At 39.7% G+C, this 16,583-nt stretch overlaps 1 protein-coding gene across 2 annotated transcripts in view; it reads right to left on the minus strand.

Annotated features, from left to right (window-relative positions):
* Positions 1-16,583, minus strand: part of LOC141810466 (thyrotropin-releasing hormone-degrading ectoenzyme-like) — a 243,048-nt gene that overhangs the window by 200,607 nt on the left and 25,858 nt on the right. The gene's annotated exons all lie outside the window — the stretch shown is intronic.

Below are 16,583 nucleotides of genomic sequence, written 5' to 3' on the forward strand. Positions count from 1 at the left end.
TTTATTTAGGATGGCTTTTAATACCCAGTAGTGTGGTGACACTTTTACTTTTAGTCTGGTTTTACTTTTTTTATTGTATTTTATTGCTCTTATTGCATTTTTTATTTTCATTGCTTTTATTGTTTTTATTGCTGTTATTGCTTCTATTTGTTTTTAATTGTTTTATTTATTGCTTTTTTTCCAACTATTGTAAAACACTTTGGTTCACCGAAAGAGTTGTTGTAAAGGGCTGTATAAATAAACATTTTTTTTATTATTATTAACTCGTTATGATGCCCTATCTCACATTTTTTTCTCATTTAATAATGGTAATGAGAATAATCAAACTAATCAGACTGAGTCAAAATGCAAAAAGTTTTAAATGATTTTAAATAAAGTCAAAAAATTCAAAATTAAGAAATATGACGTCAAAAGTCTCAACATCTTCATATTTATTTATTTATTTTCTTATCAGGCCCAAATCTTTTTTTTTTTTAATTAACCTGTCAGAAATTGTCTTAGGGTTTAAAATGGCAACAAAAAAGAGCCCAGAGTCACTGATATTGTTTTTTCATCAACCTTAAAGAAGAAGTTGCACTGAACAGAACGAGTCAGGAGGAGGAGGAGGAGGAGGAGGAGGAGGAGCACTGAGTGACATCAACAAAAGTCTTTCAGTCTCATGAATATTACTCTTTTCTCGATGAGGTCTGTGTGTGGTATCATTTTTTACAAACTGGATTAAACGGTTTTCAGAGACCAGAGATCAGCCCTCTCCTCTAACGTCGAGCAAACAGGACGGTCGGCGTTCAGCAGAAACTCTGATCTGAGTTCAGTCTGAACAAAAAGCCAGAGTCTGACGGTCACTGAGTCTCGTTACGGAGAGTTTCTGCAGTTTGGAATGACCTGTAGTGACCTCTGACTCCATCCCTCCTTCCTCATCCTCCTCATCCTCCAAAGCTGAAGCTTCATCTCCCCAACTCCTGCTCTGACGTAAATCCAGGAGGAAAAAGTGATGCTGAGGGATTTTGTTTTAGTCTTTGAACCTGGCAAACCCGTCAGAGCAGAAATTGAAGGTGGAATCAGAGTTCAGAGGGTTAAAGGATAATCCTCTGACAGGTCTGCCGTCTGAAGTCGGTACGCGAACACTTCTACTCCTTCAGATTCTCGTGTTCGACGAGGAACAGCAGCTCTCACAGAGAGACGATAAGCCAAAATAAACACGCTCAGAGTTCCTGTTTCCCGCTGATTTCTTTAAGCTGAGCCGAGTGTTTCACATCGCAGCTTTGTTACACTCGTCTGTCAGTCACCTGACGCTCCGACAGGAAGAGGAAATTAAAACTCCAGGAAGTAATCCCTTTGAAAACTTTGTTATCACACACAGCGTTTTTACCCCGGCTGTTTGTGGGGAGATGAAAGGAGCCAGGCAGGAGGAGGAGGAGGTGAAGAGGAGGAAGAGGAGGAAGAGAGATGTAAGGAGGAAGAATGGGGATGAGGAGGAAGAGAGGAAACATAAGAGCAGGATGGAAGAAAGAGGAGAGGAGAATCAGAAACCGGCGCGGAGCACAAAGTAATCCAAACAGAGGAGGTGTGCTGGAGGAGGGAGATAAAGAGGAGGGAGGAGACAGAGGAGGGAGGATGAAAGGAGGGGGAGAAAAAAGCAGGAGTCACAATAAAAAAGATAAGAAGAGGAGGGGAGGAGGTTTAAAAAAGAGACAGAGAGTAAAAAGGAAAGAAGAGAAGGAGACAAAAAGATGAGAGAGGAGGGAGGAAGTTTAAGAAGGAGGAAGGAAAGTAAGCGAGGGAAGGAGATAAAGGGATGAAAAGGATGCAAAGAAAGGAAAGAGAGGAAATGATGAGGTATAAGAGTATGAGAGAGGGAAAAAAGGTTAAAGAGGAAGAAGAAGAAACAGAGGAAAGAGGGATCAAAGTAGGAGAAGGAGAAAAGGAGGACAGCAGAGGATGAAGGAGATGGATACTGGAGGTCAAAGAGGGCGAGAAGGATGAAAGTGAGGAGAAAAAGGAAAGGAAGAAAACAAGGACACAAGGATGGCAGGAGAAGAAGAAGAAAAAAAAGAAGCATAGAAGAAAGGGAGGATACAAAAAGACGAGAAGAGAGGGTAAAGGTAAAGATGACAAGAGGAAAGGAAGGAAGAGGAATGAGGAAGGATGAAAAGGAAGAAGGAAGCGTTAAAGAGAAGGAGTCAAAATGATGAGAAAGGAGGCAAAAAGAGAAAGAGTCACCCAAAGATGAGAGGAAGGAGAAGAAGTTAAAATGAAGAGGAGAAAACAGTCGGAGGAGTGTGAGGAAGGAAACAAGGAAAGGAGACAAAATCAACGATAATCTGTCACGATAATCAATAAATTGATGAACCGAACGATAAATAAAAACATCCTCAGTAAGTTTTCCAGCCTGGATAAACTGACACGTGCTGCATGTTTGTTTTCCTCCTCTCTTTGGACCAAAGAGGCTGAATGAGAAGATGGCTCACTACGTCTATCTTTCCTAACATCAGGGTGCATAGGTTCTATAGCAGATTTAGTGGATTTATATCAGAGTGAGCATCTGTCAAAAATGCGATCTTTGGGGGGAAGACGGGGCTGCTGGCGCGTACACACGGAGAGAGCTGAAGCGAGCGTCCTGAGGGGTAAGGAGGAAACACACGCTAATATGAGTGATGGCACCAAAGATACGGTTCTTAAGCCGCCTGCCACAGTCCCAGTGTGGGAATATTTTGTTTTTTATCAGAATGAACAAAGTGTGAGCTCATCAACACCAACCAGCTGATATGTCGCATTAGTTTGAAAATAGTGGCGACGAAGAAGAAGAAGGGGAGGTGCAGCAGAGCCTTGTTCTTTGACAATCTGCTCTTACTGAGGATTTTGGTCTGCAAAGTAAATAGAAATAAAAGCTCCAGATGGTGGCGCTCAAAGACAGATACATTACCAAAGAAATGCAGCCCTTCAATACGGTTAAAGCCAGAAATGTTAAAAATGTTTGACAGACAGTACGGATTGACTGGGAAAAGGTACATGTTACAAACAATTCAGAAACTGTATAAACTCCCTTTTATTTAGGCTATAGTTTTTATTGGTGTTGTTTTTTTGGAGTTTAGTTTTTTCTTTAGAGACAGGGTCTATGTTTTATTGTTTTTGATTAGTATTAATTATTTTCATTGACATGATTTTTTTCTAAAAGAGAGTCCATTTTATTTTCATTGTTTTTTTTCTCTTTCTTGTTTGTTAAATTTATTATATTTTTTGGTTTAATTAATTGTATTTAAAAGATCCTGACCTTTTAATTACAGTTTAAAACTCTTAATTTATTATATTTTTGGTTTAATTTATTTGATTTCAAAGATGCTGACCTTTCAATTACAGTTAAATACTGTTAAGAAATTAAAGTTTCTTGCTTTTGATATGGTGTACTCACTTTATTATCCCATTTATCATAATTACATCAATGAAAAAATGGGAAAAAAATCAAAATAATATTGACAATAATATTGTTTATCGGCAATAATATTTTGGAAAATTATTGTCTAGCAAAATGTGTTATTGTGACAGGCCTAACGACAGGTGAGGGCAAGGAGTTAAGAGTGAAGAAAGGAAATAAGAGCAAGAGATAGAAGAGGAAGAGGTTAAAGTGAGAGAGGGGAGGAGAGGATAAGACGGACAGCAAAGGAAAGGAAGGAAATGAGGAGACAAGGTGGAAGGAGGTAGGAGGGAAAGCTCAACCAAAGGAGGAACGAATGAAAGATAGAAGGTAAGGAGAGGAGGAGGAGGAGGAGGGGAGGAAATGAACAAAGAGATGGGGTGGAAGCAAAAAAGGAAGTGCAATGGAGAAAAGATGAAGAGTCAGAGAAAAGAGGAGGAGATATAAACGAGAAAAGGGGGAAGAGGAGGAAAGATGAGAAGATGAGTTTACAGACAGAGAAGAGTAGAAGAGTGAGGAGGAGGAGGAGGTGAAGAATGAAGGTAAGGAGAGAAGGAGGTAGGGAAGGAGGGGAGGGAATAATGGAGAAAGCCTGAGAGGAACGAGATAAAGAGAGAATCTATTAGAGGAGAGAATGAGTCTGAAACACACACTCACAAATACACACACTCCTGCATAAAGGCTCAATAAACCCCCAATATTAACTCACACACACACACACACACACACACCATGACATCTCGCAGGTTGCCAACAGTGGAGCCTGCCAGGGTAACGCTTGTTGCCACAATAATCCTGATTGACAATCGAGCCGATGGTGTTGCCCTCAAAAACCACACACACACACACACACACACACACACACACACACACACACACACACTCATGCATGAATTCATGTGGCACGTCTCTGCTCCTTTCTCCAGAGGACGAGAAAAAAGTGAACATGACATCATTTCCTGTGGTAATGTTTGCCATTAGTGGAGAGGAGACACCACAGAAGAAGAAGACGAGGAGCAGAGGCATGTGAGTGACACGCTGGACACACACTCACACACACACACACACTCATTCACATTCAGAGATGTGACTGCAGGAAAACTGTTGAGTCAGGTGCTTCAGTGTGTGTGTGTTTGTGATGAGTGTGTGTGTGTGTGTTGCATTCCTGTATGTATCACACACACACATCACTCTGGACACCCTGATCTCTTTAAGCAACGGCTCAAATTGCAATTCACCGCTTTCACATTGAAGAGACTGCAATATGTCTGTGTGTGTGTGTGTGTGTGTGTGTGTGTGTGTGTGTGTGTGTGTGTGTGTGTGTGCTGCAGCTACAGTTTCACACAGGAAGCCAGTGAAGAGGCTGATTCATCATGTTTGGTGTAAAATATGCAACTGATGGAGGAGGGCAGGGGGGGGTTGTTTGATCAGATTTCAGCTCCTTCATTTACAGAGCGAGGAGGAGAGGAGAGGGAGGAAGAGGGGAGGAAGAGGGGAGGAAGAGGAGTGAGGTGAGACGAGGAGAAGATGAGGAGGAGAGGGGGAGGAAGGTTGTTGTTTGGAGCTCTAACGTCAGCCCACGAGTGGTCAAAACTTAATGAAGACTGTATTAGCCATGAGTTAGCATCGCTGCTGTAAGGGCCCCTGTGAGGGTCTCTGTGAGGGCCCCTGTGAGGGTCTCTGTGAGGGCCAATGTGAGGGTTGCTATGAGGGCCCCTGTGAGGGCCCTTGTTGGTAATTAGCCGCTGTCTTCAAATCAATATCTCACAAAATCAACTACAGGATGTTTTAAGGTACCCTTTTCAGAGTTGGCTAGTTTTTCACATCACCTTAAAATCATCCTCCTTGTATTTTTTTCGAAGAGCTTCAGTCTATTCTCTGTTTTAAGGAACCTTTTTGTACATGTTGCAAAGTACCCTCTGTTTTATAGTTTCTCTAAAGGGGTATCACTGACAAAAAAATTTTAGGCATCTATTAATTTTTTTCTTCAAAGCATCTTGCCCAAAATTTGTATCTGCATCTTTTAATTTAAAATGAATCTTAGTGTCCATGTTGGGGTACCATATATTTTTCTGTTCACAGTACACTGTGGTGTCCAACATAAAAAAAATAAAAATAAAAATAAAAAAAAAACTATATCCAAGAATCTTTTCTGGGTTTGTTTTCAGTTAAACGTGGGTTAAAATAAAAGAAGTTAGAGGTTTGTGTTTTACTTAGGTGCCGTTTTAAGGTACCCTCTGAGTTTGTTCTACAAAATGCTGTAGTGTCTCTATTTAGGTACCCCTTTTGTATCTTTCTTTCTTTCTTTCTTTCTTTCTTTCTCAGGTTCAGTTTAAGATACATCAAGGATAACCTACCTTTCTGAAAGGAATCCTTTGGGTCTGTTTTAAGACCCTGTTTTGAGGTACCCTTGATTTTTGGTTAAAAGTTTTCATTTGTTCACAGTTTAAAGTTTCATGATTCGCCTTTATATGGTACATTTTAGAGTCTTGTGAGGCAGTATCATTAAAATATAACTTGAGTCCTCAAAAACATCTGTGTAAAGGAACCCTGAATCACTTCCTTTGGGGTACCCTCGGTAATTTAGCCCTGTACAGCCTGACCCATCAATATTCAGTTTTTTGGAGCTAAGATGTCAACCCTTTAAAAAATATCCACAAAAATATAGCTTTATCATTTTGTTTATGGTTTTTGTAACACATTTGATAAATTGGGCAGTTTTGGCAGCAACTACAGTAGATTTTAGTTGATTTTTTTTTCAATGTAGAAAATACTTGTTTAAAAAAATGAGAAACAATTAATACGTTTTTCTTTGCTCAACCTCTTGAAAATTAGCAGCTGTTTTACTGAACAGCAGTGTGGATGATTTAATTTTATTTGTTTTAAGGGACTTTAAAATAACCTGAAAATAAGACCTCGGTGAACATGTTATTTATTTATTATGCATTATTTTCTGATTTATATTATTTTAAGTATCTGTTTCCAAAAAATACATCAAGGGTACCTTCATCATCAGTGCCAGGGTGGCGTCCTTAAATGTTTGATCGAGGTGCATTTCAGCCCTTGGTTTTTAATTGTACTTTAGTCTTTTGGTCACTTTGTTTCAGGCTGATAAAATCTTGATTTTGCGGCTGTATCAGGGTACCCTGAAGTGGTTTCCTGTACAGTTCTGTTTTAAGGGCTCCCTCCTATGAGTTGGGTTTTATATGTAGACTGATAGAGTGCCACTATTGATCTGTTGGTTATGAAAGTTTGAGGGAACATCAAAATCAATGGGAATACTTTACTCTGTGCTGTGAATTTAAAGGCTGTGAGATATTTCAGTCTGAGCTGTAGTAAAGCGATACCGCCGTCTGCAGAACCACATCGCTAGTGGGGCTTGAAGTTAAACAGGTCAGTGAGTTATGGGTCCTGCTAAGGTCCAAAATGACCACTGAGATTTGTGAGGACGTTTAGCACACAGCTCCTCCTACCTCCCTCTGAGCGTGTGTGTGAGAGGCTCAGAGAACGAATGCATCTATTAAGTAGCCTCAGTCGACTGCCATGTTAGATAAGTTAGCCTCTGACATGCTGCGGAGTGGGTGAGCGCAGTATCGATCTGAAACATCTCATCTCAACACTGGATTACTCCATCAGCATGGAGAGGGGAGAACAGCAGAGAGGAGAAGCTACATCTGTCGACCAATCAGCTGCTTCAGCCTTCCATTAAAATGGAGACACTTACCTCACCTTCGTTAACCGTGTGTCTCTCTCGTTAACACTCCAACATCTCTGCTCCCATCATGCCCTGCCTCGTTAGCTGCCTTACTACTGCTCGTTAACTGAAATTCCTCTCCTCGTTAAAGATAGAAGCTCTGCAAAACAGCCTCTGTCTAATGAAAAGTTCCTCTCTGGATCTGGGGGAGGGGTGGTCTGATGTTTTGGGGGTTTCTTTCTAAAGTCTGGGCTTCAGGAATGAGCTGCATGAAAGAAGGAAGGATGCAGAGCTTCTTCCACAGCTCACAGCTGGAACATTTCATAATCACCAAGAAGCTCCTTTAATAGAGCTACTGCAACAACAAACGCACAGCAGGAGGTCCTGGGCACATGGACTGTGTGGGTGACTCCAAGCACACCTGCTAGTTTTAGTCATATGTGTGGCGCAGAGCAGAATGCAAACAGAACGCAGGTTCTTTAAAACCCTGCAGCAGAGTCACTTCACGGTAAACAGCTCAGTAAACAAACAGCTAAGACGAATTAAGACGGACGGGGCTCAAAAGTGATTTAAGATACTCTATGGTGTTATTAACGGCTTAGGCTTTGAACGGGCCCCTATTGTTCTTCTGTTTGTCGCTTTTTTTTAAATTCGCTTCTCCTGCTAGGGCTTTGAGAAAACCCCCACAAATTATACAACAAAACGTGGGGATTGGCCCTGAATGGTGTGCTATGACTTTTTTTGCCATTACGCGAAATTTTGACCGAGTTATTTGCAAAATACGACGAAAAATGTCACATAAGGAATGAATGGGAATCTGGGACTCTCCCCCCAAAATTTCCACTAACTTTGAGAAACTACAACTTAAGCATACTTCCACTTACAGGCACCATTTTTACTTTAAAATGTTCACTGATCTTTCAGCGTTTTACATATAACCTAACTTTTAGATATATTTTACAGTTTTTGATATTTCACTGTTTAAGTAACATAAACTTTTCAGTTTTTGCCCTGAAACCTCAGCTCCTAGAGTGCCGAACTTCTTCAGCTAGAGTGAAGCAGGCTGCTGCTGAGACATTTCAACTTTCCCAAACGAATTATCATAACTGCCAAAATCTTCACAGTAGAAAATTAAAAATCATGTTAAAACGTTCCCTGACTTCTCCTGCTTCTTACAAAGGGAGTATTTTACCAATAAAATTGTACTGTTTTGTCAAAAATTGTCCCAATGTGAGAGAAACCCTAATTTTTCTGTAATCTTGAGTAATGTAATTCTCTGACCTTTTCATCTTTTTAGCTCCATTTAGACCTACATTTGTATATCACTGCCCTGTCCTCGTTTCCCGCTCTACCGACTTGGGAAACACACCATCGTGTTCATCAGAGTCTCCAGATTCTTAAGATATTATCGTTTTTCTTCTAGCCCTTAGGGTTTTAGCATAAATGCATGGTCCAATACATGTCCTCATATACTGAATGGGGTCTTGGGCTTTGCAAAGAGCAACTCTCTCCCATGTATTATGTCGTGCAATGTGTGAAAGTGTTTGGTAAAGTCAGTCTCAAACACATGAACAAGGTGTGGGGAAATCCCTCCTGTGTTTCTGAACTATTTTATAAATGCAAAAAGCCCGGCTGCCGCCCAAGCCCCTCTCACGATTTCCATGTCAATTTCACTAGGTCAAACTACCCCTCAGTAATTATTCAAAGTACTGTAACACACCAGTTTCACGGTACCCCAAAACATCTACTTTGAAATCAACTCTTAGTCTCAAGTTTTACTTTATTTCTTGTATCTTGAAACACTTCAGTGTTTACTTGGGGTAACGTTAAGTGTGTTTTGAGGTACCCCTGATGTGGACAACTGAACTGATATCAACAAATGTTTTTCAAAGTACCTTTAGTGTTTGTGATAGACCTACTTTGTGGCATCAGAGTGTCCCTCAACATCTTTCAATTTGATGTTTATCATCTCTGTCTTGGTAACCCCAATATATCATTTTTTAGCTTCCATCTTCTAGAGATCGTAAAACATCTCTTCATGGTACCTATCAGCATCTTCATATTAGCTTCTCTCCCGTAGAGTTAGTAAAACCTATTTTCAAGGTACCATGCAGTGTCTTCCTTTGAGCTTCTATCCTATAGAGGCTGAACACGTCTTTTCAAGGTACCCTTTAGTATCTTATTAAATTTCTTACAGAAGAGAAGTGTCTCGAATCGTTTCATGGTACCTTTTAGCATCTTCTTATTAGCTTCTGTCCTGTAAAGTGAGTATGCATCTTTGAGGTAGCATGCAGCGTCTTCTTTTGAGCTTCTTTCCTATAGAGGTTGAACATGTCTTCCCACGGTACCCTTTAGTATCTTCTTTTAAGTTTCCAGACTGTAGAAAGCGTATATAGTCATTTCATGGTACCCTTTAGCATCTCCTTTTAGCTTTTTTTACAGTTGAGAAGAGAAGTCTCTGAAATCTTTTTAAGGTACTCTTTAGTATCTTCTTTTTAGCTTCTAGAGTATCTTATGTCACTTGGGGGTACCCTATTGCATCTTCTTGTTAGTCTGTTTCCTGTAAAAAATGCATTATGTCTTTTTAGCATCTACTTTTTAGCTCTGGGGAGTATCAAAGGTTGTTCAGGGTACCCTTTTGTGTCTTATTTTTAAGCTTGTTTCCTGTAAAAAGTATCATTTCAAGGTACCATGTCACATCTTTGAGGTACCCATTCTCATTTTCAAAGAAACCTTTTGTGTCACATTTTTCACTACATTAGAGTCTCTTAGGGGTACCCTACTGCGTCTGACGAGTGTCCAAGTCAGTAACAGAAGTCTGAAACGTAACCAAGGCTAGGATCTAATTGGTGAAAATGATGTTTCTTTATTCCCGCTGTTTTTGAAGGGAAAAGTGTGTTTATTGGTGTTTTTAGAGGGATGATGAAACAGAAGGAGTGTGTGGTTGTTGCCTCTCTCAGTCGTCTTTGGAGTGTCACCGTATGGAGCGTTCAGAACAGACAGATCAATGGCAGCAGACTGCAGCATCCAGGATGTTTGATTCCCTTCCTGCCTTAAACGTGTCACTTTTGGACTCCTTTGTAGCGGCGCTGAAGCGGACCGGAGCTGCTGGGAAAGGAGTAAATTGCAAACTTTTTTCTCCTTCCACGCTCACATGGCTCCAGTATCTGTAAAATGATCTTTTCATATCGTGTCAAAAAATATACGGTCACAGCGTGAGAGTGGGAGAGTGGGAGAGGTGTGGGCTAAAAATAGGCCAGCGAATGTGACGCTGTGGGGGGAGCACAGGCTCTGATACAGTTTCCTTTACATTAACCCAGTATTGACGTTTTCTGTTTATATCCTGCTGTGATGTCATAGGTCATGTGATCAGACAGGGGCTGCTAATGGATGTCAGACTTGTTTAATGGGTGTGATGTTCAACTCGTCTTATCATCTGCATAAAAATCAATATGAAAATTAAACAGTGTGTGTGTGTGTGTGTGTGTGTGTGTGTGTGTGTGTGTGTGTGTGTGTGTGTGTGTGTGTGTGTCTAATTAAATCTCCATCCAGCATTTAAGTATTTAAGCCCGGCTGGGAGTTCACAGTAGCTCTACGTATGAAACAAACCCACCAGTGGAGCTCGTGTGTGTTTGTTTTGTGTGTTAGCATAAGTCAACCAGCTGCATCAAGCTAATCCTAAAGCTAACAGCACACTTCACACACTCTCACACACACACACTCCTCAGCAGTGTATCATTTGGACTCTGTACTCGTCTGACATCTGAGAGCAACACTTTCCTTAAAGAAACATTTTTGTCTTTTTATCGTTGTACTGCGTTTATTTGCTTTGCTGCTGAGTCATCAGATTAGCATATTTATGAAGCTAAACTGACATCTTTAAACGGCGTTAGTCATACACAATTCTGCCTGCCATATCTATGGAAACTGGCTTATTCATACTGATTTATTTCAGCAATTTTCTCCTGTAGATTTCAACCTTTCTTATTACTTCCTCTCATCTGCTCTGTATAACACATATTTCATATATAATCATATGTAGCAAAGCATATTTACACATTTCAACACAAATCTTAACGATTATAGCTGTATTTGCTAACAACAGGGTATGTTACACTCAGGTCCTGGCTTTATAAGGTCCCTTTGAAAGATTTACAGCAGATTTACACAATTTACAGCAAAAGCTCCACTCTTTGAAACCTCTCATTTCTCACACTCTTTTTCACTTTAGAAGCCTCCTCCACTGTTGCCATGTTGCAAAGATGTGTTTTCCATTTGAAAAAGACAAGAAGCCATGCATTTTGGACCCCAATCTGGCTGGTTAGGTCTAAAAGGGTACAGGAATAAACATATTTGTGTTACCACCACCACCTTTATGTTACACAGCTTTAAAATATTTTTAAATTATGGAAAACATTAATTAACTTGAGCTCAGTAAGTGATGTCGCCACAAAAACTGCTCCCCCTGGTGGCTGGCTGCAGTATAGGTTTAAAAATCCATCTCCCCAGTCATTCCAGATGGGCTGTGGTCAAACTTTAAAAAATTAATCCACCTGGTAGAAATGTTTCTCACGTCTGATTGTTGTGGTGATTTGAAGATATCATTTGGCTGTCTTGTATCCAAGTCCTCTTTTTTCTGAGAAGTTTCGTTTTCATAGGTTATTAGAGGTTAAAAACGAGGTGTTACGTCACGTTTAACGATGACTGACAGCTGACGTTCTTGTGTATTTTTCTCAGGGATTGTAAAATATGTCTGGAGGTAGAGTCAGGAAGTGATTAGACTCTCGAAAGATACAAATAATTATTATTTGTGTCACCCAGCTCCACTCAGATTCTCCCAGAATCCCTAACAGTCTCTACTGCACAGACTGGGACTTGATTTGGTGTCTGAATTAGGGTTACAAAATTCCAGGAATTTTCAAAGTAGAGAACTTTCCACAGGAATTTGTGGGAATAATCTGAAGATTCATAAAAAGGGACTTTGATACAGCTAAGGTATGTTTATTGTAGCATAATTTTGGCTAAACAATTAGCTTTAATGCAAGTTTCCTTTGCTCCCTTACATTTCTATACACACTCCCTTCATGCATTGTGCACAATGGCCAGAGCACAACTCAGAATATTTCAAAATTTCCCAAGTTTAACTTCTCATGAAAATTATCTGGCTCTTGGTTTTGAAAGTTTTCACCTCACTAGATTTGTTCAGCTAGTGGCGACCAAACAGGCTGAAGTTTAAGTCTTCAGTTGTAAACTATGCTTTTTCATACGACAACGTGACCAAAAGGGACTTCCCTTTCTTACAAAGAAAGACGCTTTCATCATAAAACTGGGAAAATATATTAAGTTTGATCAATAAGCAACGTCTGGAGTTGAAAAATGAAGCAAAACAAAGAACCAAAATACAACTGCAATTCCTTGAGTGTCCACTTGGGGCTGTGTACAAAAGCACAGGGACTCCCATTAGGTCTTATGTTAAAATACAAAATCTTACAACAACAATAAACAGCCTCTTTCAAAAGACAGTTTTGGTCAAGAGTAAATATTTTCATAACTCATCCATCTGTAAGACCTCAGGGCAGAAAAGAGGCATTAATTTGTACATTCAAGAAGCTGCCTCTTTGCTTGTTTCTAGCTAAATTGAACACTGAGTTAGCATCTTAAAGCTGGGACCAGTCAGAATCCTTTTTCAGGAACCAATAGGAGAAGTTCCTGATGTTTTATACCGTCTGTTTCATCATGTCTGACTCCAAAGTCAGACGGTTATTAAAAAACTGATCTTGGCAGCCGTGCACAAGCAACTCTTTTGTTCTTTTGTTCTAAAATAACTGTTGTGTCAGTGAAGTCTGGCTTCAAAGACAATGTTTTAATCATAAACAAAAAGGTCTTCAACTTCTGAGTTTTTTTCTGTGGAGCCGTCAAACCCGATGAATAATAACCGGAGAAAGAAAAAGAAAAGAATTTTATTTCAGGAGGTGTTTTCTGACGGAGAGCAGGAGCTAAAGGATTCAGTTAAAGCTCGTATCAAACTCACAGCTACAGCTTCAGCAGCGACTGGAGGAAGATGTTTACAGTTCCTGATCAGCGCCAAAAGTCGACATGTTCCTCCGCCCTAAACATAAAACATTAACCAACAGTTTGTTGTGCTGTGATCAGCCCTGCTCGTCCATCAGCCGGAGTATTGATCCAGGATTGATCGGAAAAGCTGCTGCCAGTGGATCGGGGACCACTGGTGGGGCTACATGGTGAGAACCAAGCCCGATCGGTCTGGAAGCAGCGTCATCATGTTTTAGCAAAGAGTCTAAGTGATCTGCTGGTAAAAACATCCACCCGTCAAACCCCACTTCACATTCCTCCTCATCTTTCTCAAGCAGCTGCTTCAGGATACATAATATATGCACAAATTTATGTCACAGCTATAATTAAAGAAGACTGATGTGAAATGAGGAAACCACTGAGGGGATCAGGGATGCAAAACAGCAACATTAAAATTTGAAAGGGAGACATGAATTTTCTGGTTTAAAGGAGCTATTAATACTCTATTACTGTCTCATCTTTGGGAAGAATAACAGAGCGCTTTTAATTCAAAGTCACGCCGCTAATCCGTCATCTCAACACATTTAGAAGTAACCTTTGTAGAGCGCTTTGTGTTAAAACGACGGCGACAGAAATGATGACTGATCAGTAAGTCACTCCAGAAAAAACTGAATCATAAGCAACATTTTCTGATCTTTCAAAGCCAGCTGTCTGAGGATACATCATCTTTATACGATCGTCTCTAAATATCATCGTTTGCTGATGACGCTCCTGTGTATTTCACCGATCCTGACACTGAATCTGACCTTTGAGTTGCAAATCTGGGGAAAGTTTGGACACAAAGCTTTTACTTGATGACTTAATGACTCAGACAGCTGACGGCTCAAGCTGCTTTCTGAGGCAGATTATCAGAAACAATAACACAAAGAGTCATTGAGCTTTTCAGGACGGTGCCAAACAAACAAGAATCTGACGCTTGCTCATTCGTTAAATGCCAGATCAAAATTTCAGCAGCCATCAAGGTGTTTGACTGTTTTTGTTGCTGCAGTTTTGACCAGGACAAAATAAAGATTTCACAAAAAGGTGAAAAAAAAATTCCAAGCGGTGAAACCTCAGGGTGGCTTTCATCATAAAACAGCAACAAGAAACACCAGGTGCTTTCCAAGCGTCGGTCATTAATCATAAATGTTTCTCCAAAACAAGACCTTTCTGTTGTTTCTGAGGTTTGAAAGTTTAAAAAATGTCTGAGAGGAAAGCTAAAGTGAGCTGCAAGGGACAGACCTCCACGTCCCCCCGCCCCAAAAGTGAATTTACTGTTTCCTGCTCTTGTGAGGAAACTACTCGGACTGTGTGCAGCATGAAATCAGAAGCTGGTTGTATGGAGTGACTGTAAAAACGTCGGTTTGTGTGGCGGTGCTGTGAACGGATGGTTTGTCCTCTGTTATTGCTGACAACCTGAGAGCTCAGTGAGTTTGTAGCCGAGGCATTGAGCAGCATTTGCTGCAGTAAACTCAGAGCTGGGCTGAACTCTGACGGGTTATAACTTCATCTCACATCAGGATTTACTGATTTTGTGACAACATGAAGACTGATGGGAATGAATCAATCAAAAAGTTGGCTCAACATCTTTTCAGTCAGTATTCATATTGAGTCTCCTTCAAGTTTACATGTCCAAAGGAAGGAAATCTGCAAGTAGAAGGATGTGAGAGACTTTGACGGCTCAAATACACCAGAAAAACCTCAAACCTGTTGGCTCCTTGCTCGGCTGCTTATGTCTAGTCAAGTTGAAAATAATCTGGTTTTGCGAGGGTTTGTTTTATTTTGAAAGTCCCTGAGTATTTTTAGGTGGTTTCTGTAAACAACTTCCTGTCCTGCTTGATCTGCTTTTTGTTATGTTGACATTTCACAGCTCCAGCGTCAGCAAAAATAAGATGGTCGCGTATCTGCTGAGATCTGCCAGAGCTGATTCAGATCCTGTAGGGGGCGCCGATTGTAAAGATGTACACTACAAATAACATTTCTCTACATTTAGCTCTAAAACATCACTTTTTCTGCAGATTAAGAAACATTTTTGTGAAAAATATTTGTCAAACACTATACATAAATGTTGAATGTTATTTATAAATGTTGTAAATTATTGTTCTGATTCTAATTATTTAACTATGTTTCTAAAAATTTAGTTTTCATTCTAAATATTAAGCTAAGACTAAATATTTCTCAAAGATTTATAAATATTTACCAAGTTTTCTAAATATTTAGTCCAGATTTTTTAAATCTTAAACAAACATTTCTGAATATTTGCAAGATTTCTTAATATCTAGTCAAGATTCATAAATCTTTTGTAAAGATTTCTAAAAATGAAGCCAAGATTTCTAAATCTTGAGCTTCGATTTCTATATATTTAGCTAATATGCGAATTCACACTCCCACCTAGCAGGAAGTACCAAGGTAAAAGTTGGAGGAAGCTTCCTCCAACTTTTATTTTGGTACTTCCTGTGGGCGGGAGTTTGAATTTGCATGTTAGCTAAATATTTAGAAATCTTGACTTCTCAATCTTAGCAAATGTCTTAATATCTTTGCTTAAGATTTTTAAATCTTTGATTATTTCCAGTCTTAGCTAAATATTTAGAGTGTAACTAAATGTTTCAAAACGTAGCTAAATATTTATAATCAGGACATTAATTATAACATTTCTAAACATTCAAAATTGAACATTTAGAAAAAAAAATGTAACATTTATATAAAATATTTGACAAATATATTTCACAACTATTTCTCCAAATCTGCATTTAAGTGATGTTTTAGAGCTAAATGTGGAGAAATGTTGTTATTTGCAGTTTGTGCAACTTTACAATTGGCGCCCCAAAATCCGGTACCGTGACGCAGCAGAGCCGGACCGAATATGCGTCTGGTGTATTTGAGCCACCACAGACGCCAAACTAATATTTGATTTGTTCAGAGCGTTCTCAAAAGCACAGATTTCATGGAGCCCTCTCAGTGTTCAGGGTTTAACACCTCCCACAAGTGGACCAGGGACGAGTGATTGGAAAAGATTAACTGATCCAACACAGAAGCTACAGAAGATGCTGGAAAGTGATCGTTGGTCCTGATACAAAGGTGAGTACATCACAGTTTGTTGGGTTTGAGGATGCACTGATGCAGATCAACCCACCTATGAAAACTCCAAGATGTGGCTGATGAAACGTAAGCATCAAAGTGAGTCCAAGGTTTTTATTTGGACGCCTTTTTATTAAGACTGACATCAAAAAAGAAGTCTAGTCCATTCTTTGTCCCAAAGGTAAAGGAGCTGTTGATAATGTTTTGGTTGATTGATGTTATTTAGATCAAGGGTGTGACTCCTAAAACAGTGGTGCCAAAGACTGGCGACCCTGCTATAGGAAATGGCTATCAGACCAATCCAAAACAGACGAAAACACCCAAAAA

Source organism: Halichoeres trimaculatus, unplaced genomic scaffold (genome assembly GCF_033239565.1).
Source record: "Halichoeres trimaculatus isolate MK-OKI-2021-1 unplaced genomic scaffold, fHalTri1.1 fHalTri1_scaffold_21, whole genome shotgun sequence".
Lineage (NCBI taxonomy): Eukaryota > Metazoa > Chordata > Actinopteri > Labriformes > Labridae > Halichoeres > Halichoeres trimaculatus.